At 35.9% G+C, this 16625-nt stretch overlaps 1 protein-coding gene across 23 annotated transcripts in view; it reads left to right on the forward strand.

The window, feature by feature from the left end:
• Positions 1-16625, forward strand: part of PARD3 (par-3 family cell polarity regulator) — a 487425-nt gene that overhangs the window by 433024 nt on the left and 37776 nt on the right. The window lies entirely within an intron of this gene.

A 16625-nucleotide genomic window follows, 5' to 3' on the forward strand; every position in this document is an offset into this window, starting at 1 on the left:
TGCTGCCTGGCCAAATTCAGTGAGTAGGATTCATTAGTGTGTAAAACAGAGTTAATTTGTACTGAATATCCCCCATCTTTGGATGGGAGCTCTATGTAAATCATCTTTTCTGGTCATTAATTTGGGCTGTTTGCATTTCCTTTGCTGTGGGAGCATAAGTATGAAATATTAACTAAACTTCCCTGGTGAAAGTGCCCCCTCATGCCTCATACTTATTGTGGAAAATGTTCGCTCTTCTTGCAGAACTCCCCTGTAACTGAAGGGTGAGAGCTGTATTATGCAGTTGAAATACCTAGTAATAATTGGCATTTAAAGCAAATTTCCGTAGCTCTAGAAACAGGAAACCAGGGTATCTCTAGAAAGTCATTTGATGGACACTTCCGAAATATTGGGCAAAGTGTAAGGAATCTTTGAATGATTGATTCCATCATGATTGATCTTAAGAGTTTTTTTTAAGTAATTGATGGTATTTTTTTAGTTCAGTCCGTTAGTGCAAATAATTATTAATCAATATGCACTCAGCTCTTACTTTAGAAGATAATTTTAACACATGATTTATTCTGAACATTTCAATTGAACTACCTTTACAAGGAGAAAATCAATTGGCTAGTGGTCTAAAGCACTTTAATTATCTGAAGAGCTGTATTCCGTTTTGGGGGGGGGTTTAGGTTGGGTGGTTTTTTTGGTTTTTTTTTTTTTGTTGTTTTGGTTTGTTTTGGTTTGGTTTGGTTTGGTTTGGTTTTTTGGGTGTTTTTTTGGGGGTTTTTTTTGGTTTTTTTTTTTTTTTTTGTTTGGTTTTTTTTTTTTTTTTAATTCATTGTCCCATTGTGATATAATCCTTCTGCTGGCTGTACCTTGCTATCCTCAGAAATACACTAATTCTCTATTTCAAGTTATTTAGTCTCAGAAATTTTCAGTTCAATACTGAAAACACTACGATTAAACTCTAACATTGGAAATTAAATAATGTGCAAAATGAAATAAAAATATAACTTTTTCCAGATGAGAAAACAGTTGATTGGGTTTGTTGGTTTGGTTGGTTTTTTTTGTGAATGTGTCAGCACATTTGTAATTTCTTTAGATGTTTTCTCATTCATAGCAAGCATAGCAGTGGAAAATTACAGTTAATTTGAAATGATAGTGTGATGCCAGAACTTAGGCAGAGGTTTGAAACATTACAGGACAAAAGGTGAAATCATTAATTCATTTGCAGTGAATATTAAATTCCTGAAATATGCATTACTCTCTCATTATATTTATATTTATGTGCTTTAATATGCCTGTAAATATTATTGTGAGTCTGAAGGAGCATTTGTGCCGTGTCCATGAGCATGTCAATACAGCCTTTCAAAGTAATTTGCACTTGGGCTGAGGCGTAAGGTTATGGAGCCATCTGTTGTCATGAAAAATCATTAGAATAAAGAGTGTGGTACAATTCCACTCATGTTCATGATACGTTGCATTTCAACACCACCAGTACAAACACTTCTCTCAAATACCCTTCATAGGCCTAACAGGGAAACTTGAAAAGAGTCTTGTGAACAAATGGATCAAATGCCAGTGGATTCGCACAGACCTAGGACTTCAACCTGCAGACAGTCTTATGCTGGCTCTTTGGGATCTGGGGTGGGTTGCCCTGAAAGTTCCAGGGGAAGGGTTTCTGCCTCTAACAATAAAAGGAGTTTACGTGTGTTCTTGAAATGGCCTGAAGTTAATTTTTGATTATATATCCATTCTTTATTGCATTTCTTGTATTTCTCCCAAATTGGACAATGAACATATAATCATAAACATCCAGTTTGATTTCAATGAGATTATAGTTCATTATGAGATGAGATTATAATCTCATTTCAATGAGATTATATTAATGAAATCAGTGAGATTTTAGGAATTGTTTCGCAGTTCTCATGGCTTTCTATAAAGCTGCAAGAGATGAATTGTTTGTTCCCTTGGAATAGTACAGGATTTTTTTTTTTTTTTTGCTTGGTATACCAGAAAAGCTATGTATCTTCAAAGTAGGAAAGTTTAGATCTTAGGGTTGTATTTTGCTGGAAACATTCCTTAAGAAGATTCCTTGGAGGATGTTAGTAATGTACTTGTAAGATTTTTAAAGAAGCCAATAATAAAGAGACAGCACTACAGTCTGAGGACCCAATTACTGAAGCACTTGTACATATGTTTACTTTTACATCATTAAGTACTGTGCATATGGAAAACATCATGTCCTTCATTTCTGAGCCTTGATCTTCAAATGTAAGTGTTGTAGAAGCAGGGTTTTTGAATTTTATCCTGTTAGATGCTGAGTACCTTATTTACTGTCTGATCTACTGGGAGATCTGCTTGCTCGATAGCTTCTAGCAGGTAACTTTGTTATCCAGGCAATCGGAAAGGAAGGAGTGAGTTTGCTTGAGGGTGTAAAAATGTATTTTACTTGATGCTAATTCCTATATCTGACAGCATGACGGGCTCTGAATGACCTCCCAGAGGATGTCCTGGAAGGAATGCTATGGTAGTGTGTACATTCCTGCTAAGAGCCTGTGACAGACGATCATACTTTAAATTATGATTCGTTTGAGACAGACAGAAGCAATAAGAATGTGAATATTAGAATAAACCTCTGCTCATTTCAAGTTGATAATTAATGTTGTCAGTGGCTTGATCTGAGATCAAGATTTCTGTAGGAGTAAGAGGGAGGTCAGACTTTAGACATATTTGCTGCTCTTGTTTGGTGTCTGAGAGTCTGTATGCTATCTCCCCTTCTGCAGACATAGCAGCTCTTTTGTTTTCCTCTGTAACGATGCCTGTAATCTGAACTTTTGCATTAGTATATGTAACTAAAGTTATTAATGAGAATTCTGACCTGGTTCAAATCAACCAGATTTTTTTCCTTTCAGTTCAGTTAATGGTCTTTCTATTTTCTGCTCAATAGCCTGTTTGAAGAACAGCTTTTAAAAACCTGGGATTGGAAGCAGTGCTATATCGTCTGCCCTATGAGAAAACAGATGAAGAAGATGTGTTCATGTAGCCAAATCAATCGTTTTTTAACCTGTCTGGTTTAACTATATATTTTTTTTTTTAAGGTGATTATCTCCAACACCAGATAGTCTGTCTACTGGATATAGTAAAGGTGATCTCTTTTAGGCTATTTAGTTCAATTTCCAACAGAAGTGGACTATTCAGGAAGTGTATTTAGAAAAGTCTATTTTTCAAGAGTTCTAAGGCTAGAAGAAAGGACAGGAGATCATGATGGTGTGCTGGTAGGGCTGCCACACACAGAAGTACAATAGCGAGCACCTCTGACTGCAGAGGAACTGTCGAAGCACTGTAAAATCAAGTTGCTGTGTGTGAAAGATCAAGCAGGTTAACTCCTGGGATTTTTTTCTATCAAGATGCTTTCTTCCTTCCATTCTGTTGCCTGCTGTCTTCAGAGCACAGTGGTATTGAGGCTCTGCAGATATAAAACATCTGTCTTTCCATCTCCAGTGTACTAGGGAAGGATGGCTCTCAATTTAGTTCTAAAGAATTTAACTGCATGTTAGGGTGTCTTTGCTTTTAGAAATTTTTATCCTTCTTGAGGCTAGAGGCTAGGCAGCTATTTTCTACAGTGTTTTCTCTATAATGACCCTATTGTTATTTTTTTAAAGAGTATTTTTAGGCATTATTACAGAATTCAGATCTATTTAATTAAGTCCGGATTGGGAACCTAAATTATTTTGTATTCCCCAACTGAGTGTTTTCTTATGTGTCTGAATTCTGTTTTTTGAGATGCATGAAAACAATGGCAGGCTAGGTATTGTTGTAAGGAAAGAGTCCATAGTGTTGTTTTAAAACATATTTGAAAATAGATACTTTTTATTAATTTCAAATCATGGATAATGCACTCATATAAAACACTGGACTTTTCATATTGCAATGAATTTGATTAATTTGGCTCATTGGGTACAAATAAGTCTGAACTAAAAATGCAAATACATTTAACATCATATGCAGAAGTGGGCATTAAAACCAGGTCTTGAGAAAAATGATGTTTACGTTTTCAGGTTATATGATGCAAGTACAGTTATAATGTCTTTATAGGTACTCACCACAGGCTTAAGCTTTCAGGTTTGAGCTCACATAAAACTGTCTTAATTTAAGAGCTGTGTCATGTTGGTGTTAGATAACTAGCTAGAGGATAAATCTGTACTTAATACAAATCTATCTGAGTTGGTGATGTTGAATATAATTTATATAGAAAGTATAGGTTTTTTGTAAGAAACAGAGCAGTTTTATTTGACAGCTTTAGTTGTAGGCATGGTTATTATCTTCTGTTCTTGCATATATTCTCAGGAGCATTTTTTTCCTTTTGCACCTTACTTAGCATTTGAGGATTTTATTTTTTATTTTAGTTTTCTGCTTACTCACAGTGTGTTGTTGTGCTACAGTTTGGAGGTTTCTATTGCTTGTAGCCTTTTTTGTAATCATAAAATCACAGAATTGTTTGTGTTGGGAGGGACATTTTAAAGGTTATCTAACCCACTCCCCTTGCAGTGAGCAGTGAAATATCTTCAAGTAGATCATGCCAAGATCTTTGTTTAGATCTCTGATGTCTGCTGGTGTATTAAAAGGAGGAAGGAGCCCACTATGTGTGGTGATCATGTAGTATAAAGGCAGCCAGAGATGACTCCTTCATGTTGCTTTTTGGGAGGGCAGGACCAGAGGCTCATGGCTTATTTCAGAAGTCCTTCATTAACTGGATGTAGGATGAACCACTCTCATAACTGATGAGCATGGTATGCTGCTCATAAATAACATGCAATTAGGATAGGCTAGTAATAAGCAATATTCAGCTGAAATGTCAGCATCCAAGCAGCTTAGACAACATCTGTTTGAGCAAAACTTTCAATACACATTCGACCCCTGTTTTACAGAGCATCACTTGACCAAAATTCTTGGTTAACCAAAGTTTGCTTATCTCTCCCAGAGTTGTACAGCACACAGACATTAGTCAGCTTTGCTGAGCATAACCCCTGTAAATCTGGCATTTAAGCCAGCTGGCGTATTTCTACTGTATTCTAGGACTGAGAACATGAAACACTGTTTGGAAGGAGAGGAATCCAGTGAGCCTTGGAAAAGCTGAGAAAATATCTTCCTCACTGATAATATAAATGAGACTTTAGCTGAAGGTTTTGATGGTCCCTCAAGACGTTTGACTAAGCACAAAGATGGAGGTGTAGAAATGTGTGCACTGTGGCATATCTGCAACTCTCTCTATATGATGTATGCGTATGCTCCCATATAAATAATGATATGTGGGTGAAAATCACAGGAGAAATTATGAATTCAATTCTAAATATAATATTCTGCCAGGATATTAAGTCCCTTTTTCAAGAACACCATAAGCTTCTATGCACTAATAATTTATTTGAGAAATTTAATAGCTCTGTTCTGTGTTTGTGGTGATGTGCAAACCACCTATTTTTTGTAGGGTCTGTTTTCAAAGTTAACTTTTGTTTCCGATTTAAGACCTTCTTCCTCTGTGTGTCCAGAGTATTATTTATTTGTCCTTATTGCTCAGGCAATAAGTTCCGTGGACTGGTAGCTCTTCTGCAGTCATTGAAACAATTCCTTTTATTACCAAGCCTGTTTTTCTCACTATTACCTTGACTTGAAGAATGGATTTGCTTCATTGTATTAGAGAGAATATTTTCTGACAGCTTTTGAGTACAGATCATTAAAAAATTTAAAAATTACCAGTTTGAAATGTTGACTTTTGTCTCTCTCTTTTGCTTTTTTTTTTTTTTTCTCTCAAAAATAGCTTATTACATCTTTCAACATTCTAAATAATTAAATCTCATTGAAAACTCATGGGAATTCTATGTTGGATAGTACAGGTTGTAATTAAGTAGAGTTATTAACAATTTTGTTGTTGATAAATTTGGGCACAACTCTTCTCTTGCAGATGCCAGTTGACTTTATAGGCCTGATCTTTCTGCACAGAGAAAGACTGATGTGGTCTGTGTACTGCTGACACTTTTACACTGTTGTAAAACCAGAGCAGCAGAATACAAAACTGTGCCAAAATCATGTGGTAGCTATATGAATAGTAGAAGATTTATGGTATCTTTAGCTGTCCATTTCTGTACATTTAATGGCTTCTGTTCTGGAAATGATGAGCTAGTCAAGTGTTTCATTGACACGTGATAATTGACACCTGATTTAGGAAATTAATTATATTTACTCTTTTCAAATAAAACAGAAATTTGGCATACTCTGGAGTTTGTCCAAGTCCAAGCCATGCTAAAAACAAAGTTCTGTTTAGGAACTGTCTCTGCTGAGCAAAGGATGTCTTAGGATGTTTAATCATAACCATCAGTATCAAAAAAGTGCATCACCATTTCCCAGCCATGCTCTTAATGGTAAGCTCTTAATAATGGATTTCCAAGAAAACCCAGTTATTGTTTTGAAGTTTGTTCATCAGCTACCTTAGAGCCCCAGAGATTTGCATTTTGCGTTATTTAATTTTTTTCTCCTTCTCCCATACCTTTCTTTTGTTCAGTTGATTTGTCTGTATGAAGATCTTCCCAAATCCAGTTGAAATTACTGAGTAGTGTTTTCCTGTGGCTGGTTAAGTGATAATATTTTGTAGAAGAGCAGAGCTGCTAATTTTAGTGCAGGGACATCCCTCAATTATATCTCAGTTTTAAGAGGAAGTAACTGAACCCGAATCACTTCACTAGAGCTTTGCATGTTACTTTATTCAAGCCTGAAATGACGCTCCTGTAAAAGAAGATGTGAGAAACTGCAAAGGTTGCAGCCCCTCATATTTTTATTTTTACACCTTGTATTTCTGACAGAGTCAAACCAGACTACAAAACAGGACATTTTATGTTTTTGAAAGGAGAGCTTTTATGCAGCAGAAATGTGAGCTGTGCACAGAAGTGCATGCTTCCCATGCCCATTAGAAAGGTAACCAGAGCTTCATTGTAACACATGGGGCAATTCTTCATCCTTACCTTTCAGTATTGAATACTACACAGAGGTTAGTCTTCCTCAGCTGTTTACTCAGTAGAGAAAGAATTTTGCTTCCCTAAAAGCCTGTTTTCTCCTCCATTGAGACCAGCCTGCTGAGGAACAGGAATATGTTCCTGCTTCTGCATCATGCCTTCCTTATCCCGAGGCAGTTAAAAAAGGGTTAGTGTAGCTCAGGACAGAAGTGTAAATAGTCTGAATGTGTCCCTCTGAGGGCAGAGAGGGGCTACCAAAGTACCTCTGGTGTTCCATTCAGCAGACTGACTTCTTGCAATTTTAGAGGGATTTTGTTGTTCATAACATGCTACTAAGTAGGTAATAGCTAGATTGCAGGTTAATGCAGGGGGCAGTTTATTTTTCCAATGGATTAAAGCTTGCAGAAAATAGATAGGCAGAAGAGGAAAGATCAGAATTAGTAGAGGAGAAGTGACTTTGGGAGCTTTTAATCATTTTGCCTGAATTAAAAACTATCTGGTATTTTTAATTTTTTTAGAATACATAAGACAAAAAACAAGAGTCAGTTTCTATCATGGATTTATTTTTCTGCTTCAGCAACCAATATTCAATTATTTATAATGACGTATCCGTAGCTGTGGAGAGCTCAGATTTAATATGGTAATGGCAGTATTATATCAGCATGCAAACTTTAAAATGAGGTGGAATGAAATATTTTAAAGTAATGTTTTAGTATCTTCTTTCTATTAACCCCTCAATAGCTTCAGCTCTTCTGTGCAGATGTGAAATTTTCTAAAGAACAGTTCAATATGAGTCTGTGGAGGTTCATTCTTTCTGTAAATGCCCTATAAGGTTCTCAGGCATAGATTCATGAAAATTACAAAATAATTCTATCAAAAGTTGTGCGTAAGCAATGCAAGTCCTTGTCCCATCTGTTCTGACCAGCAAAGCAGGTATCTTTCTGATTTCCAGTGTGTTTCGCAGTGAATGAAGGCATAGTAAATGGGGGCAATTCAGACCCCATTCTCAATTCCTTGTTTATGTTCTCTATGGGGAAATTCTCCTTCTGTGTTTCTTCGAGCATTGCATCTCAGATGTGTTCCATTTTAAACAAGGATTTGGCACTGTCATCTTTTTGATGTTATTTCTTACATCATGTTATCGATGCTTACCATTCCACGATCATGAGGGTGCTCTAAAGAAGTCTTGAGATTAAAATTTTTCTGTTCTTTAGATGCATGTTATTGATTTTTGAGCCTTTAGAGATTTAGTGGCTTCTGTTTGCAGGCTTTTCTGCACCAGTCGTGTGAGTAGGTCTTACTTCAAAGGAGAAAAAATTATTTTTTTGAGTAGCAGAACTGAAAGTCTTATGTCCTACCGATTTTTGTCCTGTATTTTCTAAACTCTTTTTTTCCAGAAAGATACCAGCTCCCTTCCTATTATACTCCCACCTGAAAAAACAGGCACCAGTTGTACAAAGTTCAGCAAGTCTAAAGCTACACATGTGCTGAGTAGCCAGGATAAGCATGTTGGTTAACCAGCTGGCAGCTCCACAGCACTGTCTGAGGGCTGAGCTGTGACCACAGTCCCAATGGAGAGGCCACCAATTTCAGTTTCTGTCCTTGACCCAGACAGTGATTTGTATAAAACTTTAAGGAACTTAATTATTTTTTATACTTTTATCCCTAATTGTATCTTAAATCAGGCTGTAGTTGGTAAGAAATTCATAGTTTGAAATACAGACCAGCATGATCATAAAAACTTCCTTTTCGTAGGCAACTAGATTAAAAATGCGAGGGATGTGTAACTTCCATCACTTGGCGCTTTGGGAAAATACATAAATGTCATAAGAGTAAGGATTAAATTGTGAGACTTGGATAACAGAACTGTTCTGCTCATAAACTGATCTAATTTTTCAGATATAAAATGTGTGATCGGGCTGTGCAGTTTTGAGAACATTTTTCCTATTTACCATGGCAGACTATTGGCAGGAAGAAGCAAAACTGCCTATTACATAGGCATGATAAAGCTGCAGCAACTAAATGGAAGTTGAGGTGGAAACTCCAGACAGGGGACTTTAATTAGGAGAGTAAACAGCCTCTGCTCTCCCCCAGCATTGCTATTCACTTCATATTGGTGATTTTATAATCACAGAAAGCTCTGTGAATTTAATTGCTGGAAGTTAGCTTTTATTTCTTTTACCAACATCTAAAATTCATGCACAGGAGCACCAGTCAGTCAGGAAATAAATCTTTGCTCCAAGTTAGCCTTTACAGGTGGTTTAAAGAAAATTTAGTTCCTTCCCACTAGGCCATACCAACACCTTTATCCTCTTGATGAGTTCAAAGTGAAAGTCTCCTCTGAGCTCACTGTTGGTACTGATTGGCAAGCCTAGGGTGCTAAACAGCTGTGCAGGTGGCAAGCTTTGCCCCTGAGAGAAAGCACATCACCTCTGTGCCTATTATTTTGCCTGAAAATACGTAACTGCACCTTTCCCAGAAGTGGCAGCAATGAAAAATTGTACCACTTCCTGCATCAGCAATTTTAAATGCTAATTGTACATGCTAGTGGATAAACATGGGGGCTTTTCTAACAAGAACATAATTTATCTTTTTTATCCCTTTATCATTATGTCCACAGTGTTCTAATTAATAGGTTTACTGACGTCTATTATATGGTAACTTTGTGGTATTTCTACTGTTCGGTGTATTTTCTACAATAATGTGGAACTTTGTGATGTCTTCCTAGGTTTTCTGCTTCTTTCCTCTGAACATATGTTATGCCATTTGTCAAGTGATTTAATAGCACCCCTTGACCTTAAAAATAAAATAAAGCTAGATCAGTGTATAAAACCATGAAAAACTTTAAAAGCAACCTCTACTGCAGCTTTTCTCACTCAGTCCAAGAGCCATGAGACAGAATCATTCATTACTTGCTGTTCCTGCAGTAGGTGAAATGACAGGGTGTGTTGCCTTATTTATCACAATGTTTAGTTTACATAATGGAAGGTTTAATTTTTGGTAAGGAGAAGTTATTAAAAGAAGGTACAAAAAGAATCAACTGTTACAGTAAAGAATTATTTATAATGTACTGAGCGTTAGCCAGAAACACTGATTACTTAGTCCATTGCAAGCACCTGTACCACTATCTTATGGTGTTCTTTATCACTGAACTAACAGAGATCATATTTACATTAGTGCTTAAATTCAATGGGAAAAAACAATGTGGCATGAATTTGACAGATGTACCATAAGAACTAAAACACCTGTTTTTTGTTTGGTAATTTAAGAGCTTTGGAAAGCACAAGCACAATGCAGACCTAGGGCATGTGTGACGAACAAAATTTCTCTTTAAGATTCTCACTCATCACATAAAAACGATTTTTAAAAAATGTTTAGGATTTTGGGTTTTTTTGCAATATTTCAACTTTAATCTTCTGCTAATGTGAAACTGATAGTTGTTAGTAATGTCTTAAAATTTGAGCAATTCCTCAATCATGTAGCATGAAATACTGCAGTGCTTGAATGCTCGACTTCCCCAGCTCAGTAATTTGCAGAGAGGGGCTGCTCTGTCTGCTCTTCAAAGGGGAAATTCTTTAGACCTATTTGCAAGTGTGAATCCGGAGCAGTGTTTCAGAGGTCAATGCATTGCCATATGGAAGCATATTTCAGTCTACCTTTCATCCTTTCTGCTTGTGCTGGCAGGGTCTGTATATGAGAAATGAGAGCAAAAAGAGGTGGGTGGAAAGGGGGATCATCACTGATATCACAAAAGATCAGGAAATGTATAGTGAATAATTTTAAGGAAGGATACTCTGCTCTATTTGCTGAAGTAGCTTTTGCTTAGCATCTGAGGGGCCTTTCTCTAATTCTTTACCCTTCTCTAATTCTTTGTGTTCCTGAATTACAATGCCACCTTCATGTGCAAGACACGATTTTTAGCAAAGCCATGGGGAAGGTTCTGTGGTCAAGTTCAAGAAGTTGTTTCTATCTATCTGTGGGTCATTTTTTTATTTTTCTGAGATTGCAATCGGTAAAAAACAGGTAAGACTTTCTTGGGACCAGCTGTAATCCTGTGTCCCTGAGACAGCTGAGACCGAGGGATGCTTTCCTCCCTCCTTTCCTCTCCCCAGCATTCTCACCTGAGGAGAGAAGTTCAAAGGGAGTGACAGCCTAAGCAGTTTGACTTGCTGAGGAATCTGCCACACTAGACATAATTTCAATTTACTGCTGTCCAGTACAAAATGGAATAGAGCTAGAGATCTGCCTCATGTCAGCTAGAGAGCTTTGATTCTAAAGGGAACTCTGCAGTGCTCCTGCAGTTGCACAGACCTAATTGTGTGTGTACAAATACACAGCCAAACACATACATGCTGAGGAAAGCAACTACAAGGCATAGCAAACAAAAAATTTTTCTTTTTTTTTAAGTTTTCCTATCTGGAGCTCATTTGCTCATCTAAAATAATACATGTATTACTTTTTGCAATGAGGGGGTATTATGCAGATTCCACAACTATTAGCAAATCTTTCAGCAAGAAAAATTAATTCTCACCTTACTACTGCTCTTGATTGATTCATAGGTGAAGTAAATAAAGTAGGTACTTGCATAGTCAAGTGTCTCTTTGGCTTCAGAAATTCTATGTTAGGATTTATCTGTTGTAGCTGGGAACTCTGGGCCTGGTCTGAACCAGGTGATTTTTTGAAGGTGAAAGTTGCTTTGTTCACTGTTACACAGAGCTGATGCAGGCTTGTTCCTATTGTTACAATCTTGTTTACAATTTGGGTTTCCGTCTCTCATTGAGCCTGCAGGCTGCATTGGTCCCTGATAATGTCAGTGGTGGTTTGAACCATAGTTCGAAATAGTCTAATTTAAAACACAATAGAACTAATGAATAATATTGAAATGCAGGAGATAGAATCAGTAAACATAGAAGAACATGTGTTTATTCTCTTGTTTTTTGCATTGAAATAATTTTACAAAGAGCATTAAAATTTATTTCAGTTACACACCTCCTGTGAACTACAAAAGCATTATCAACACTGAAAGGATATTTTTCTTTGTGCAAAAATATATTCCCTGTGCAAAAAAAGGTTTGCTGGTCTGAGTTTTCTTAATCAATTTCTCTTTTCCTTCTTCAACGTGGTATTTCTAATCCATCTAATTTCAATTTTGGGTTTCAGATGAGAGAAAAAATAACTGCATATACTGTAAATTATTCCAAAGGTTTGTCACTCTTAATGTATATTCTGTTCTTCTAATAGACATTCAGTTGAAAGTGTGGTGACAGAAATTGCAAATTGCTTTCTTTTAATGTTATCAATGTCACATGCAGATATATGTGACTTTTCTGCTCCTTCGTTGCACATCCAGGTGCAAGAATCCACTGAATACACAAGCTCAGAGTTGCCATGTAAGAATCCATTTTCTGTTGGTTGTTTATTGGGATTACTAAGATATTTTTAGTCATCACTTTTGGCCAGAATTTTGTTCTGAAGGTTTCCATACATACCTTGAGTTTGCTGCTCAGTCTTGTTGGTTCTTCATAATGCACATCTTTACAGTGTCACCAAAGAGGTTCCCGAGTAACAAGTTGTTTTTCAGATTCTCAGTGTTCTTTAACATGTTTAATAAATGAGCCATGTTGATTTTGTGCCGTGCTACTTTTTCATCAGAGAGATAAAGGGAGAGAAATTTATACAGAAATTAAAGCAAGTATTTTCAAAAGTTATCTTTATCTACTGAATTTGTAATATCATCACAAAATGGTATGAAATTTCCCAAGAAGACCTGTTTTCTATTAAACAGTGTTGATTGGTATTAATCACGCTACCACTCAATCCGACTGATTGCCTCTTTTAACACTATTTTCACAATTTTTCCTTACAATGAAGTCATGTTGAGATGATCCCATTTATTTCCTTGAAATGTTGGCACATTGTGTTTTTTATAGATTTTAGAATTTCTGCTGTTTTACAGTAGATATTACACTTCAAAGTACTTATCCAGAGAAAACCCTCAGACCATCTCTTAGAATTTGTAAACCACAAATAATCTACTCTTGCAAATTTGAAAAAAAAATGATGTAGGTGTTTACTCTTCAATAATCTTATTTGCTATTCAATTGACAGCATTCTTTCTCACCAAATATTAAAAAAAAAAAAATTCCTTTGCATTATTGCTAATAATTTCTGTGAGTAAGGGACATGAAGATAATTTTCATTTCTTCTATGGTCTGTAATTTTTTAAATTAAAAAGATGTCTCTTTTCTATAATTTAATACAAAAATTAAATGGAATGATGACAGAATTCGCTTTTCTATTCTTCCATGAGTTTGGGATATGAAAGATATTGCTGTGGAATACTTAGCCCACAGTAGAAAGTGATGTTTGTATATTGTGAAATTTAAAATTAATGCTACTTCATCATGATTTTCCTGTATTTCAATTAACTTTAATACAAAACTGATCCAAATAGTTGTAAATTCATATCCTAAAGAAAACTATGAACATGAAAAAAGTGGTTCAAATGCATTTTGAAATTATGTTGCCCAACATTTGGTAACAGTAGCATCTTCTGTATTTCAAAATGCATGTGTCTTGGGTACAGTTGAGTCTATTTTGTTTTAAAATACATTTAACGCTGAAGTTCTGTTTTTCTGGTGTCTTACATCTTCTTTTAAATTTTGTTTTGACATTGACAAACTGAACGTACAAATGCCAAGAGAATTCTCATACTGTGTTCAGAAGATTTTTAGCAGACCAGGCAACTGTTTGCCAAGAGTTTGAAATGCTGGAGACTCTTTTTCCATTGAACAGGACATTTTCACACTCTGAAAAATTAGAGCATAATTATTTTTAGTTTTAAGTATAAGTCCAACATATTTGAATTTTGCATCATAAATTCTATTTCCTTTCCCTAGCAAAATGACCATGAAGCTTTCTTCTTGCCTAGGTTAGAAAAGAATAAGTTATGTAATTCTTGTTTGCTTTGGAGAGCTATCTGGATTTTGAAAAGGCAACACTTCCAGATTGCCTGGTTTGAAATAAAGGGTAATAATGCTCTTGTAGTATTGAAAAAAAATCAAGGGACTCCTAATACTTTTATTGTTCTTGAGCTTGTTCCTGAAAGGAGAATCATATCCATACTTTGCAACATTTTGCCAGTTTCCTTAAGGCTTTTTGCAGCTGCATTGATTGTTGCTGCTAATTGGGAAAGTAATTGGAACATGCCTGCTTCTTGTGTTTTACAGCCATGCCCTGTCATTAGCAAAAGTGATGCCCTCTGACCCTGACGGCTCTCAGAGGTCAAAATATATCATTATATTGGAGTGCAGTATTTCATAACAAAGGCCATAGCAGTAGCATAGCTTAAACATTTGGCTGTTTTTTTTTTTATTGAAAAGAATAGCTTATCAAGGGAAAGAATGACCTGCTAACTATATTTATCTTACACTTTGAGTAACTGCTGGCAAAATACAGAGTCCTGAGACGTGCTGTGTAAATATTTTATGAAGGAAGCTTCTCCAGCAGAGATGTTAATAATTTAAAATATGATGTACTACATACTGAGTTTTAGGCATAGACATTTAGTAATAAATTTGTATTTTGTATGAAAGACTAGTAAATGACTCCCTTGCCACATATTTTGTGTTACAACTGTGTTTGCCTGTCTTCCTTCATAAATTATGCCTATGTATATATATGTCACAATAAACTTGGATTTTTCAACCAGACATGATTCCAAGGTCCATTTAGAAAGGATTAGGAGTCACTCCTGAAAATTATGTAGCCTCCAAGTTAAAAGTGTCTGCCTCCAAGAATATATTGTTGGAGTTTTACATTTATTTTAGTTTTCCTTCTGAAACTTCCTATGCAATTCAAAGGAGAACAGTCCCCCAGACATGCAACTATTGTTTTTAAGTCAGGTTTTATTCTGTTAAGCATGGCTGCAGCAAGGGTAGCATTCCTCTTTGCCTTGACAGTCAGTCAGTTGGAAAAGCTGGCCAGGAAACTGAGGATACTTTGTAGATACTTTTCTGTTCTCATCTGATTTAGCCACATAACTCCTCTGGACTGAGTTTTAAATTCACTTCGTTTAGAAAACTAATTTATGGTATTTGCATACTACTTGAGTGCTTTGGGTTGTTTCAGAATAATGTTGTGGTGATAAATATTCACATTATATTTCCAATTTTCACAGTATTCATGCTGGGCAAACAAAGCAGATAGACCACACAACAATAAATCAGTGTAAGGACAGTCTTATAAATGTGTCAGTCAAAATATATTTTAATTCTTCAGGTTTAAAATTTTATTTTCCAGTTCTGCTGTTGGTATTGTACTCTTATCTTTTTGTCCTTAGTTGCACTTGCTACTTTATTATCTCATGTTTTTTTTAATAGGAAATTAGGTCTCTGTTCTATGTAGAATTAACCAGAGAGAGCATCCAGAGTATGCAATTATTTTCCAGTTTGTCAGAATAGGTTTGCCATTTCATACATGTATGGTATTTATGACTGCAATATAATAAAATATTTAAAGTTCAGATTATAACTCTTCTGTACGAAAATTCAGAACATCTTCTGTCAGGTAGAAGTATTACATCTCAGCATTAACTCTGTCTCTCTGCATCAGATAATGCTCTCTTATTTGTGTTTGTTAATAAGTGCTGACATTCATACTTTAGTACCTGATGGGGATGTAAGAGACAGAATATAGATTTTTTTCCCCTAAATTAGAAAATTATCTGAACGGATGGTTGATTAATAATCATTCTAAATTGAAGTGCTTTCATAAGCTACCATACAGAACCTCATTTTTAAAAAATCAATCTTTCAAAGCTGTCACTTTTGTCATTTGTTAAGCATTTGTTGAGGAGAAAAGAGAATATTTGTCCTAATTCTGAGCTCCCTAAGCTATGCCAAGAAAAAAGAAAAAAAAATTAGCCATCCCACTAATGCACTGTATTGCAACAGAGATTAAATTGATCAGTCTGCTTAGGCATTTCCAGGGTGTCCCTTGCTGTAATATCTGGGCTCCGTATTGATGTGCTCCACAGTGCACTAATAGGTAATAGAAGATACTTCAATAGCTAGCAATATATCTAATTCCACAAATGACTTTTACCGTGGTGGATTATTGAAATCATAAGTGGTGTTTGAAAGGGCTGAGACTTTGGTGAAATGCTAAGAAGAAAGGATGAGCATATTTCTCAACTTGTGACAGCCAATTCTGAGTACGTGATGGCTCCGAGCTGGCCCAGGAAACTTTCCCACAGAGGTTTATTGCAGGGCTGGGACTGAGAGTGAGGGTGAGAGACAGTGATTTATAAGAACTGATCCTGGATCTGTCATCTACTCCTTGAGTGGTTTTAACACTGAATTCTGCCGCAATTTCCTCTTCTTAATGAGCCAGTGAGGATGAATCACTTAATGTTTGAACGTATCTTTTAAAATGTTACAGGCTGTTCTTTGTCGACTTTCATTAAGCTTTTATTTTAATCTAAGAAGACCAGTCAAACACAAAAGATATGCAAAGTACTTCATATTTTGGCAAAGCCTGTTTAGAATACTGTACATGGATAAAAGGAAAGAGAGAAAAAGAGAAAACTGGATCAAAGAGCATTTAAGTGCATTCTCTGAGCTCATGTCTCCTGGTATG

The sequence above is a fragment of the Vidua chalybeata genome, chromosome 1, assembly GCF_026979565.1.
Source record: "Vidua chalybeata isolate OUT-0048 chromosome 1, bVidCha1 merged haplotype, whole genome shotgun sequence".
In the NCBI taxonomy this organism is placed as follows: Eukaryota; Metazoa; Chordata; class Aves; order Passeriformes; family Viduidae; genus Vidua; species Vidua chalybeata.